This window comes from Podarcis bocagei (genome assembly GCF_964188305.1).
Source record: "Podarcis bocagei genome assembly, chromosome: 2".
Lineage (NCBI taxonomy): Eukaryota > Metazoa > Chordata > Lepidosauria > Squamata > Lacertidae > Podarcis > Podarcis bocagei.
This window is the reverse complement of record NC_138126.1, coordinates 22,544,876-22,557,169: the sequence shown is the minus strand read 5'-3', so window position 1 is coordinate 22,557,169 and position 12,294 is coordinate 22,544,876. Positions and strand designations below refer to the sequence as shown.

Below are 12,294 nucleotides of genomic sequence, written 5' to 3'. Positions count from 1 at the left end.
GTGCGTGATTTTTTTGGTGCAAGCTGTAGCCATGGACATGCTATGTGATCTGATGGTGAATCTGGGGTGACCCAGTGCTAAAATCCTGAGGATCCATGTGGATCCGTGCTTTGTAACCAGGCTCTCTGTCCCTCTCTCCTCCCCACTCAGCAGCTCTCCTCCCGCTTTGCTGTTTCAAAGCCACGGAGGAGGGAAGGAAGGGGAACCATGGATCCTCTGCTCATGACTGCAGCAGATCCCCCCCGCCACCCGTAGGCATTCCCTCCATAACACGCACAGACATTTCCCCTTACTTTCTAGGAGGGAAAAAGTGAGTGTTATAGAGCAAAAAATACGGTACTTGAATGGCCAGGGAATTCCCCGGACGTAAATCCCATTGAGAATTTGTGGGCTATATACAAAAGTCGCTTCCGTGCTGTAGACTGTACGACTATGGAGAAGCTCCTTCTGATTCAAGTGTAGGACAAGGATCTGAAAACCAACAGTGACTGTTCGAAACTAGTAGACTCCATGCCAAACTATGTTCAAATGCTGCTTAAAAATAGCGGAGGTCATATCCGTTACTAATGTACGTATATGTGAGTTTTGTACATGTATATGTGAGTTTTGTACAATAAACTACATTGCTTGTTTCAATAATAATTAATAATAATAATTTATTATTTATACCCCGCCCATCTGGCTGGGTTTCCCCAGCCACTCTGGGCGGCTTCCAACAAAACACTAAAATACAATAATCAATTAATTTGCACAAGGGTGTACACTGCGTTCTATCCATAGGAGCCAACTCCTAGGGGTCGAGGGGTCTTTGGCTCCCCCCATAAGATATTTGAGGGTCAGCCATGGGCGTAGGCAGGGGGGCAGCGCCCTCCTGAGCAAATCAAGTAAATAAATATACTTAACAAACAGACCAATTATATCACAGATAACTCGGTTCTGCCCCCCCAACATAAAGCCTACCCCCCCCCAAAATAAATCCTGGCTATGCCCATGGGGGCCACACCTCCAGAGTTGATGGGCATTGCCATTCAAATGGTGAGTATCCGTGGGCGTAGCCAAGAGGAGGCGGGGGGCAGTTGTGCCCCCCAAAATCAATCAAAATCTATACATATCAATACAAATCTGAGGTTCTGTCACCCCTTAACAAAAATCCTGGCTACACCCATGTGTGCGTGCACCACATCATGTGGGGCGGGGCTCACCTGCCTCCCCCTCCAATATTTTATTCAAGTTGGCACCCTGGTTTCATATCTCTTATCTGACCCTGAAAGTACCACCAATGGCAGGACGCTTTGTCTGTTGTGAGTACTGTGATAGGAATTTTGAGGTCTTAGTTATATGTTAAATGTTCATAAGTGTACCAACCAAGCACGTACATAGATCAGCACAGGAAGACCAACCTGGAACCATTTTGATTTCTAAACTGAGCAAATGTTTTCTCTGCAAGGTCAAAGTGGGAAACCTCCCCATTGTCTCTTTCCTCACAAATCCTGTCTTAAGGGTATGTCTGTGTTTGAATAGGGTGTGAGCCTGTGACCTGGCCCAGGAACTAAGTATTTATCATTACAAAAGACTGGCCAGGCTCCCCAGGCAATCCAATCAAGTAACCTGTCAGACAGACAAGGACAGGAGAAAAACAACATTCAAATTTCTGTTTTAGACCGCCTTTTTTGTGATGTAGGTGTGATGTATCTGGAGATTGGTCTTAGGTTACACCCCTTCTGTGATGTATGTATGATGTTTCTGGGGGTGGTCTTGATCTACAGGGTGACAATTTCAAAAGTCTTTATAAGGCCTTGCGCGCTATTGTTCTGGGTTCCTCCTTTCCTGTGGGTGAGGGGAGCACCCTGTTGCAACAGACCAATAAAGATCAAGCTTACTAGCTGCTTTTGCTTCTCAATATTCTCTGGTTGGCCTCTGTTATTTTCTCCTACCAATAGGGTACCCCAATTGGATACCCCATAAAGGAAAAGAGCAATTTTTGTTTACAACAGTACCTTGTAGTGAATGGAACACAGCTCCCTTTACTGACTTGAATCAACTTGAGTTCCAGCTCAGCACCTTGAAGACGTCCACTAGGTTCATTCCTGCCATTGGCTTGTGGCATTTTGTCATCTGCGTATATGTGGGTTTATGTGAAGCAGAGGTGGGTTGGTGCTTAGAACATCTTGTGTTGTGCACCAGATGATGTTCTGGTCTTCTCCAGCCTCTTCCAAAAGAATATGCCAGGCATGAACTGGATTGTCATAGCTGAATGCTGGCAAGATGTCCCTATACTTCCTTCCTTCCTTTTTTAAAAAAGGGAATTGTTATGTGCTGGCTGAGCAGTTAAAGATCTAGCAGAGGTGTTTTGTCCTTAAGATCCACCTTCAGTGGGTCAAGCTAACCCCATCATTAACTCTGAAGAAACAAAAAAGTTTTCCATTGCTAACAGAAGGCCAGTTCAGACCAGTTTAGCCAGCTGGAGGTGACAAATATACCCATCCCTATGGTCAAAGGGAAGGGCAATATTAATTTTGTGCAAAAAAAAAAAGTCTCCTGTGTTTCCTCTTATAACTCTATCAATTAATAAGAAAAAAACTGCATTAGAAGATTATCATAGGGGAGAGAAAATATTAATTAAAATAAAAAGCAGAGTTTTTGTTGTGCTTATTTTATATTTCAGGTAGCTGAACTATATATAATGAATTAAAAAATATACTTAAAAAAAACTTTCCCCAAAACACCTGAGATTTTCCTCTTGGGGATGGTAACAATGGAAGTCCTAAAAAAACAGAAGAGTTTCAGGGAAGTTTTTAATGTGTGACATTTTTATGTATTTTTAATGTTTGTTGGAAGCTGCCCAGAGTGGCTGGGGTACAAATAATGAATTGTTGTTGTTGTTGTTGTTACTACTACTACTACTACTACTACTACTACTACTACTATATTTGGTATGAAGTTTTAAGTGGGACAGGGGGAGGGAGGGGAAGGGAGGGGAGAGGGGTTAAATATGCTCTCTGTTCCTGTTTTTGAAAATGACACACACACACACACACAGACGTGTAGCTGACTAATGTTTCTGAGTGTCCTTTCTTTCATTCTACAAATCATCTTATCAAAGGTCTGCACTCTGCAGCCCTCCTGGGTGTCTATGCTTCAATTAAAGCCCTGGGGAAGACATCATAAGCCTTGGTAACTCTCCTCAAGGGGCATCTCTTCAGAGTGGGAAATGTGGGTAGCCAGGGAGGCTGCAGAACTTTCAATAAGTGTTTGCATGAAAGCAAAACACAGAAACCTCCCTTGGCCACCTCACAACAGTTAGGTTAGCTGTTAAAAAAAACCTGCACCCACCCATCAAAATTCTCAGATGCCCTGAGAGTCAGGCAGAAAAACTGAAGCCCCTTGGGTCGGGTTCTGCCGCGCCGGCGACGCGGGGACCCTCAAAAACCACGGGCGCAGATGCCCGTGGACCTGGTGACTCGGCGGGCACCGTTAGAGCCCTCCCGACCCGCGAAGGAGCCTTTTTAAAGGCTACGGAATGGGGGACGGGGAGCGACGCGGTGCTGTGAGTCTACTGCTTCCCCTGCCGAGCTAAGCCGCATGCCATTCGTCGGAGAGCGCTGACTTCTTCCTTTGAAAATTTGGACTAAAAACCAAGAACAACAACCCGTGAGTAATTTGGAAACTGGATTAAAAAATTTTCCTTTTTTGTGGATTCGGCACGAGCGGGGGAGGTGCAAAGAGGAAGTCCATCTCCCCCCCATTGTAAACATTTTAAAGCAAGGATTTGACAACTAAGGTCGAGAGAAGAGTCTTTTTTTCCTTTTTGGATAAAAGTTATTAATTCCACGTGTCAGGGGTTCAGGAGCAGAGGCGAGGGCAAGGGAGGAAACAGAGAGCGAGGGGGAGGAGGCAGAAGAAAAGATGAGTGATGACGACGACCCGAGATCTCCGAGTCTTTCCAGTGAATCAGAAGATTCACAGAAAGGAGCACCAGTGGCCAGAGCAAGGGGGGAGCCTAGGGGGACACCCCAGGAAGAAGGGTCCAGAGGGGGCTCAGAGGGGAGCAGTTGGAAATCGGGACCAGCGTCACCAACAGAGAGCAGGGGAGAAGAAGGGCGCCAGGTATCAAGCGCTGGCAGCTCGCAACAGGAGGGAGGGCACGAGTCAGGAGTGGCCACACCTCCATCGGAGAGTGAAGAAACGGTCAGGAGGAAAGTGGAAAGTTGGGCGCGCGCGCCAAGTTCAAATGCACAGGAAGGTGGCGCAGTAAGCAGCCCGGAAAGGGAGCCAGGTCCTAAAGCCCGGCGCAAGGAGACAGGGGGGTCCGGGGGGTCAGCGTCAGAAGAATCCCGGAAGGAAGAGACCACGGGGGGCAGAGGGACCCAGAGAAGAACGGTCAGACGGAAGAGGTGGAGTAAGGCTAGGTTAGTAAGCTGGTGCACAGGGGGCGGAGACTCAGACGGAGCTTCGCCGGTCTAACCCTTAAGACGTAGAGTTGCGCGCAGCAGCTTGAGAATGGAAACTGTAACTCAATAAAGACTTTTACAAGTGACCGCTGGCTAGCGTGATCCTCTGTGAGCTAGGATCTGGAAGCAGCTCTGACACCACGGATTTAAAAGTATAAGTTACTGTGCTGGAGGATAAGAGCTTATTTTCTGATCAAGTGCCACCCTTCCCGGGACCGGGAGTGATCCGCGATAGGAGCCTGCTGAGGAGATACAGAAGATTTTGACAGCTGTCAAATTAGCTGTCAAAGTCGGAAAAAATAGAAAGCTTTGGTTTAGCCGGTTATATTGTTACAAGTTGTTGAAAATAAAGAAGGACTGAAACAAATTAACTTGACTTTTGGACTGGAAGTGAAAGGAATACTAAATAACCAGAATCCCTCTAGAGGGGGTTCAGGGACATTACAAGAATGGAAATAGGTCGGAAAATACTGGCTGACTTGGATGAGGTTGTTTTTCTCATGGGAAAGCTGCGAAAGATGTACGAGCAAGGTCATGTTTTGTCTACAAGTGCTACAAATTTGAAGTCAACAGCAAATATATCTATTGAGTTGGAAAAGGACTTGACGTACAAAACCCAGGCAGCTGGACAAGAAAAGAAACTAGAGACTGAGGAGGAGGAAGAGATATACGCTGAACAGGAGGAGCAGAAAGGAGGGGCTGAAATGTTACAGAAGGCAAATGAGAGCCGGAGGCCTGCCAAGATGGACATAAAAGAAAATAAGGATTGGAAGAGGAAAACTTGGTTTGAACTTAGAAATGAGGAATGGAAAGATCTTCTTTTGTGGGGATCTGAAGATCTAGGGACTATTAATTTGATCAAGGTGGAAGCTGGAGCTTTTGGGACATTTGGATCTAAGAAACAGGATTTGAGCTCCACCTTTAAACAAGGAGGCCTGGCTGGAAGGAACATGGATACTATAGAGAGAGTGCCCCTTCGAGACTGGGTGTTAAATACAAGGGACTTTCAAAGAAGCCGGCAGAAAGGGACTGAGAGAGATTTAAGAGCCTCGGACGTGAGGTTGCCAGGCTGATAATAGATGGACTAATGGACTATGGTTTTGGGATTGAAACCGGGGAAGGGAGGGTGGGGTTTGGAAATCCAAAGGGGGCTTGATCTTCTTTATTCTGTGTTTAATTCTGTGTTGCTATTAGTATAATTCGTGGAAGGGAAATAGGGTCGACCTTAGAAAAAGTATTTTATAAATGATTGAGGTACATAAGTTAAAAGTTGATATAAATTGAACTAAATATAATAATGAATTGAGGTTAAAAATTTAATATAAATAAATATAATAACAAATTAAGGTTAAGAAATTAGAGATAAGAACTTGTTGGATAAATATTTGGACTTGGAATACAAGAAGGGGAGGTGAGGGGAAGTCGCGGAAAAAAGTTATTGAAAATGGGATTGTAAAGGATGAATTCTTTTCTTTTTTTCTTTTTTTCTTTTTTTTCTGTATTATTCGAAACTCTAATAAATATTACTTAAAAAAAAACAAAAAACTGAAGCCCCTTGAAACTGGAAGACAGATTTTGGTAGGTCACTAGCTTTTGTGTTGCTCTGTACAGAAGCAAGAAGCAGACCCGTATGCAGGTGTAGCTAATGTGATACATTCCAGGTGTTGCTGGACTACATCTCCCATCATCCTGGACCACTGGTCATGATATGATTTGTAGTCCAAAATCTGGAAGGTACCAATCCAGCTACTATTGTGGCTAATAGTAAGCAGTGGATACACCTGTTGTCTGTGAATTTGCTGCATTCAGTAATTATCTGTGGTAGTCATCTTTAACAGACAGTGAACACAGCTTGCCAACAGTCTAGACTGATCAACTGGAATTCCTCCAGTGTGATCCAATGGATAAGCCATGTCCTGCATTGGGGAATTGACTTTGCAAGTGCTAAAGTCTGAGACTATTGCAAAGCAGTCTGCAGTTTCTCAGATAAAGCATTTCAGAGACTTCCTTTGGGACCACCATGTAGTTTATTTGGATTTTATTTATTTGGTGTGTACACACAAGGCTATGAGATTTTCTGGAAGATAATTCATTCGTCTGGTCTCGGTGAAATGTTATAGGAGTGGACAAATCAACCAAGTTTGGGTTTCTCTCCCTTTGTCATTTTCCCAATCTTAAATTCAGTTGTCCCCATTCCCACAATAGTTTGCTTTTGCTTTTGTTTTGTTTCTTGAGTGAACAAAACTACATACGAATTTTTGTCTTCATGTGCATTTTGTTTACAAGCAATTTCCCCTAATAAAATGCATTTTTGGTGTTAGTTCCATGAAAATAAGGGTGCTTTTTAAAACACTTCCCCCTAATTTACATTTTTTGGTACGCTTTTTTTTTTGGGGGGGGCGTGGGAACAGCATTGAGAAATTTTGTAGAAGTATGCGTTTTGAAGGATAGCTAGGCTGGGGTTTTTCCATGAGTGAGAGGTGAGTTTGCATTAAAATACGGTTTTCTCTCCCATCCTTAATCATACAAGAGGGAAGCTTAAGTGAGGGGGGGGGGAGTACGCCAGTGTGCGCACGCACATGATGGAGCGTCAGGAAAGCAGCATGACCCACAGGCCCTTCTCAGACTGCTTTGGAGACTGATCACAACGAATCCATATCCTCGGGATAATCTGTACCGCTTTCCCAGAAAACCCTGTTGCACATCTCCGGTTCCACACAGCACTCAAATTTGATGGTATAGTCACCGCTTTTCTGTTCTGTGCCACAGACGTCGATACCAGGCCTGGTGCAACCTTGGACACGCAACAGCTCTTGTTCTTCTGCAAAAAGGCAATAAAACGCGAGGCTAGTGGTGAGCTACCCTTGCATGTACAGTGGTATCTCAGGTTACATACGCTTCGGGTTACAGACTCCGCTAACCCAGGAATATTACCTCAGGTTAAGAATTTTGCTTCAGGATGAGAACAGAAATTGTGCTCCGGCGGTGTGGCAGCAGCAGGAGGCCCCATTAGCTAAAGTGGTGCTTCAGGTTAAGAACAGTTTCAGGTTAAGAAGGGACCTCCAGAACGAATTAAGTACGTAACCAGAGGTACCACTGTATATGGATGGCTTATCCGGACGGTGGTACTAAAATACAGAGTTTAGATTTGGGAATGATGCTTCTGGTCTCCATTCTGGAGATGGAATGGTCTCCTGTGAACTCTCCTTCCTTGGAGGTTTTTAAGCAGAGGTAGGGTGGCCATCTGTCATGGATGCTTCAGCCGAAACTTCTGCATTGAACTCTACAATCCTATGATTCTACTAAGGGGGACTGGCTATTGGGGGGGTTATGGGGGGGGATGGAGCATGGGTGAGAGTTGTTAGGGCCCAGGGAGGGGGGGCACATTACTCGGGACACTTTCAAACCTGCTCCAGACCACTACAGTGGTCCCTCGGGTTAAGTACTTAATTCATTCCGGAGGTCTGTACTTAACCTGAAACTGTTCTTAACCTGAAGCACCACTTTAGCTAATGGGGCCTACTGCTGCCACCGCACCGCCGGAGCACGATTTCTGTTCTCAACCTGAAGCACTTTTTCTGGGTTAGCGGAGTCTGTAACCTGAAGCGTATGTAACTTGAAGCGTATGTAACCCGAGGTACCACTGTATAAGGAAATTCTGCCCTTGGTATGTTCATTTACCACCTCTTCATTTTGATTCTCTGGCCCCATATCTGCACAAACTTATTATCCCAAAATGCAGACGTGCTTTTACACTTGCAAGCAAGTGTTTTGCCATCTGAGGTACTTGAGGGTGGATTCCAAAAAGATCCCACCTGAGAAACGTCTTTTCCCCTGTGGAGACGGTAGCACCGAAACAGCGGCACACGTCCTCCTGTCCTGTACTCTCTACAAAGACCTGAGGAACGAGATCATCACCCCACTTGTACTAACCATCCCAGGGCGCTCAACCACTGCCACAATGTCCTTTCTTCTATCAGATCAAAATGAGCAGATAACAGCAAAGGTTACTAGGTTCATAGCAGGGGCAATCAGAATAAGGGCCACTAACTGACTGCTGATTCAGGACTTTAAATTGTTCTTTTATATCAAATTTCCTTTTCTGCACATACTGTAATGTTTTACTGTTGCTATGGCCATTGGCTAATATTAATAAATCTTTATCTTATCTATCTAACCTGCTCCACAGCTGGCTCTACCATTTGGCAAAGCGAGACAGTTGCCTCGTGACGGGGCAGCAAACAAACAAAATGCCCATTCAGAAGAAAGAATGAGTGGTCACGGGACCACGACTTACCGTGGAAAAAATGGAGCGTTATACAATTCTGTCCTCTGTCTAGGTCGGCCGAACATGCCTTTCCTCCAGTTACACACCCAGATCCAGGGTAGTTCATGAGACAGCTGTAGCATCTGGTGCGCTCTGTCACAGGAAGCAGTGCAGGTGAGATACCCTGTCGTTTGGGTTTAATGTGGGGACGCGGGTGGCACTGTGGTCTAAACCACTGAGCCTCTTGGGCTTGCCGATTGGAAGGTTGGCGGTTCGAATCCCCACGACGGGGTGAGCTCCCGTTGCTCTTTCCCAGTTCCTGCCAACCTAGCAGTTTGAAAGCACGCCAGTGCGAGTAGATAAATAGGTACCGCTGTGACGGGAAGGTAAATGGCGTTTCCATGAGTGCTCTGGCACTCATCACAGTGTCCCGTTGCACCAGAAGCGGTTTAGTCCTGCTGGCCACATGACCCGGAAAGCTGTCAGTGGACAAATGCCTGAAAGCGAGATGAGTGCCGCAACCCCATAGTCGCCTTTGACTGGACTTAACCGTCCAGGGGTCCTTTACCTTTACCTAACATGGAGCCATTTCACACATTCAGGACTGGGCAAATCTGTCAATGTTGGTTTCTCTCCAGCTCTCATTTTTCCAACCTTAAGTTCTATTTTCCGCATTACCACATCTGTTGGCAATCCCACCCCCCATCCCCATAAAAAGACATTATCGTTTTGGTGCTAATTTATCCTAATATTGTATGTGTATACATTTTTTGCTAAGCCGCTTCCCCATGTATAATGCACTTTTTTGCATGTTTATTTTCACTATGGAATGTGCTCCTTCTTCTTCTGGGTGAAATACAAGCAGTCCTGACTTAGCGAAGTTTGGCTCTAGGTGGAAAAGCTGAGTCGGAGATCTGGCAGAATCTTTAGGGTGCAGTGCCCCCCCAAAAAACAACACCCCATGGGGGAGCAGCATCTGTTGCTGTGCTAATTCTGTGAGCCTCCACCTGTGCTCAACCTGCATAATCGTAAATAAATGCAAATTTTACAAAATGCCAGTCTCCAATGTAACCTTATTCTGAGGGAACCAAACTCTGAGTAAGGACTAGATCCCCTGGAACCAAGTCACACTTGGAGAAGGGAACTGTGCATGTAACAATATCCTACAGCTAGATCTGTCGAGAAGCCAGTTCCTGTTGAGAAGATGTGATGGCAAAATCGGAGTTGTCTACGTCTAGTGTGTGTTGAGAAATTTGGTTCGGTTTGCACTTAAATATTAAGTGGAAAACAACATATAATATGCATTATAACCGGGAAACTTGATTTGCAAAAATGCCTATATTGGCCAAAATTGCCTTGCCAACAAAGGTCCGTATAGTTCAAGCTATGGTTTCCCCAGTAGTGATATATGGAAGTGAGAGCTGGACCATAAAGAAAGCTGATCACCGAAGAATTGATGCTTTTGAATTCTGGTGCTGGAGGAGTCTCTTGAGAGTCCCATGGACTGCAAGAAGATCAAACCTATCTATTCTTAAGGAAATCAGCCCTGAGTGCTCACTGGAAGGACAGATCCTGAAGCTGAGGCTCCAATACTTTGGCCACCTCATGAGAAGAGAAGACTCCCTGGAATAGACCCTGATGTTGGGAAAGATGGAGGGCACAAGGAGAAGGGGACGACAGAGGACGAGATGGTTGGACAATGTTCTCAAAGCTACCAGCATGCGTTTGACCAAACTGCGGGGGGCAGTGGAAGACAGGAGGGCCTGGCGTGCTCTGGTCCATGGGGTCATGAAGGGTCGGACACGACTAAATGACTAAACAACAACAATATTTAAAGAAAATGCTGAAGGGATAGCTCAGTTTGTAGAGCATATGATTCCTAATTCCAGGGTTCTGGGTTTGAGGCCCATGTTGGGCAAAAAAAATCCTGCATTGCAGAGGGTTGGGCTCAATGACCCCCGTGGTGCCTTCTGACACGACCATTCTATTCTATGAATTTCCATGAGGAAAATCACAAACCAACGTAGAAATGTTTTTGGACGTGGAAATGTTTAGGCGCCCAGAGTGGCTGGGGAAACCCTGCCAGATGAGTAGGGTATAAATAATAAAATTATTAATATTATTTTTATAGGTAAAGGTAAAGGGACTCCTGACCGTTAGGTCCAGTCAAAGATGACTCGGGTTGTGGCGCTCATCTTGCTTTACCAGCCAAGGGTGTCGCCATTTGTCTGCTTCCACAGATAGTTTTTCCGGGTCATGTGGCCAGCATGACTAAGCCACTTCTGGCGAACCAGAGCAGCTCACAGAAACGCCATTTACCTTCCCGCTGGAGCGGTACCTATCTACTTGCACTTTGACGTGCTTTCGAACTGCTAGGTTGGCAGGAGCAGGGACCGAGCAACCGAGTTCACCCCGTCGTGGAGATTGGAACCGCCAACCTTCTGATCAGCAAGCCCTAGGCTCTGTGGTTTAAGCCACAGCGCCACCCGTGTCCCTTTTATTATTATTATAGTTCCAAACAAAAAGAGACTGTGAAGAGCTCTCACAGGACCTCTCCAAACTGAGCGAATGGGCACTAAAATGGCAAATGCAATTCGATGAAAACGGTTACACCGGAATGAGACTTACCTGCCAGGCTCAGATCTAGGCAAAGTAGCAGACAGGTGGCAAAAAGAAGAGCCAGGACCATGCTGGAATCTCTTGCTTCTTCTCAGTTGGTGGAAATTTTCATGAAGGCGGAAAGAGATGCCTGATAAAGTCTCCCTGCTAGAAGGTGGGCTTTTAGAGAAACACACCCTGTGGGCAGCTGGTGGATTAAGCCAGCAGATAAAGGTATGAGTTCTACTTAGCAGCAAGAGAATCAGAAGGCAAAAGTGATAGGATCAAATACAGTGGTACCTCGGGTTACAGACACTCCAGGTTAGAGACTCCGCTAACCCAGAAATAGTACCTCGGGTTAAGAACTTTGCTTCAGGGTGAGAACAGAAATTGTGCGGCAGTGGCACGGCGGTGGCAGTGGGAGACCCCATTAGCTAAAGTGGTGCTTCAGGTTAAGAACAGTTTCAGGTTAAGAACGGACCTCCAGAATGAATTAAGTACTTAACCCGAGGTACCACTGTAATCCATTTTGTTCTGTGAAGAGAAGGCACTGGGCATTAATAATAACTTTGCTGTAGGTTAATGGAAATGGTTTATTGAATATTTACGGATAAATTATAAACAGAATAAAACATTGGCAGGATTATTGTAACAACCTGCGGTTTTAGAAGAGTATGTCTTTGAAAAGATGAATAAATGAGTAAATTAAGTAAATTTGGATATGCAGAAGATATTCAAAACAAATTTAAGGAACTGCAGAAAGAGGGGGATGGAAGTCAAGTTTTGAAATGTCAAAATGAATGTAAAATTAGTGAAATGTATAAAACTATTGGAATGTATAAACTTGAAAAGTATAAATAAAAGAAGCTCTTTCTGTTTCTGGGGTGGGTGGGTTTGAAAATACAAACTTAAAGAAATAATGGATAAATTTGAGGAATCCTGCATGCTTAAACAGAACGAAACTTTTGAAAGAAACAA

The 12,294-nt window shown here is 45.0% G+C and overlaps 1 long non-coding RNA gene across 1 annotated transcript; it reads right to left on the bottom strand.

Annotated features, from left to right (window-relative positions):
* Window positions 1–6,847: 6,847 nt before the first annotated feature.
* On the bottom strand, window positions 6,848–11,464 carry LOC308581314. Its single transcript, XR_014004962.1, has 3 exons — window positions 11,347–11,464; window positions 8,749–8,871; window positions 6,848–7,272 (listed from the first exon to the last, which is right to left on the bottom strand). It is a non-coding gene; the product is annotated as an uncharacterized lncRNA (long non-coding RNA).
* Between the last annotated feature and the right edge of the window lie 830 nt (window positions 11,465–12,294).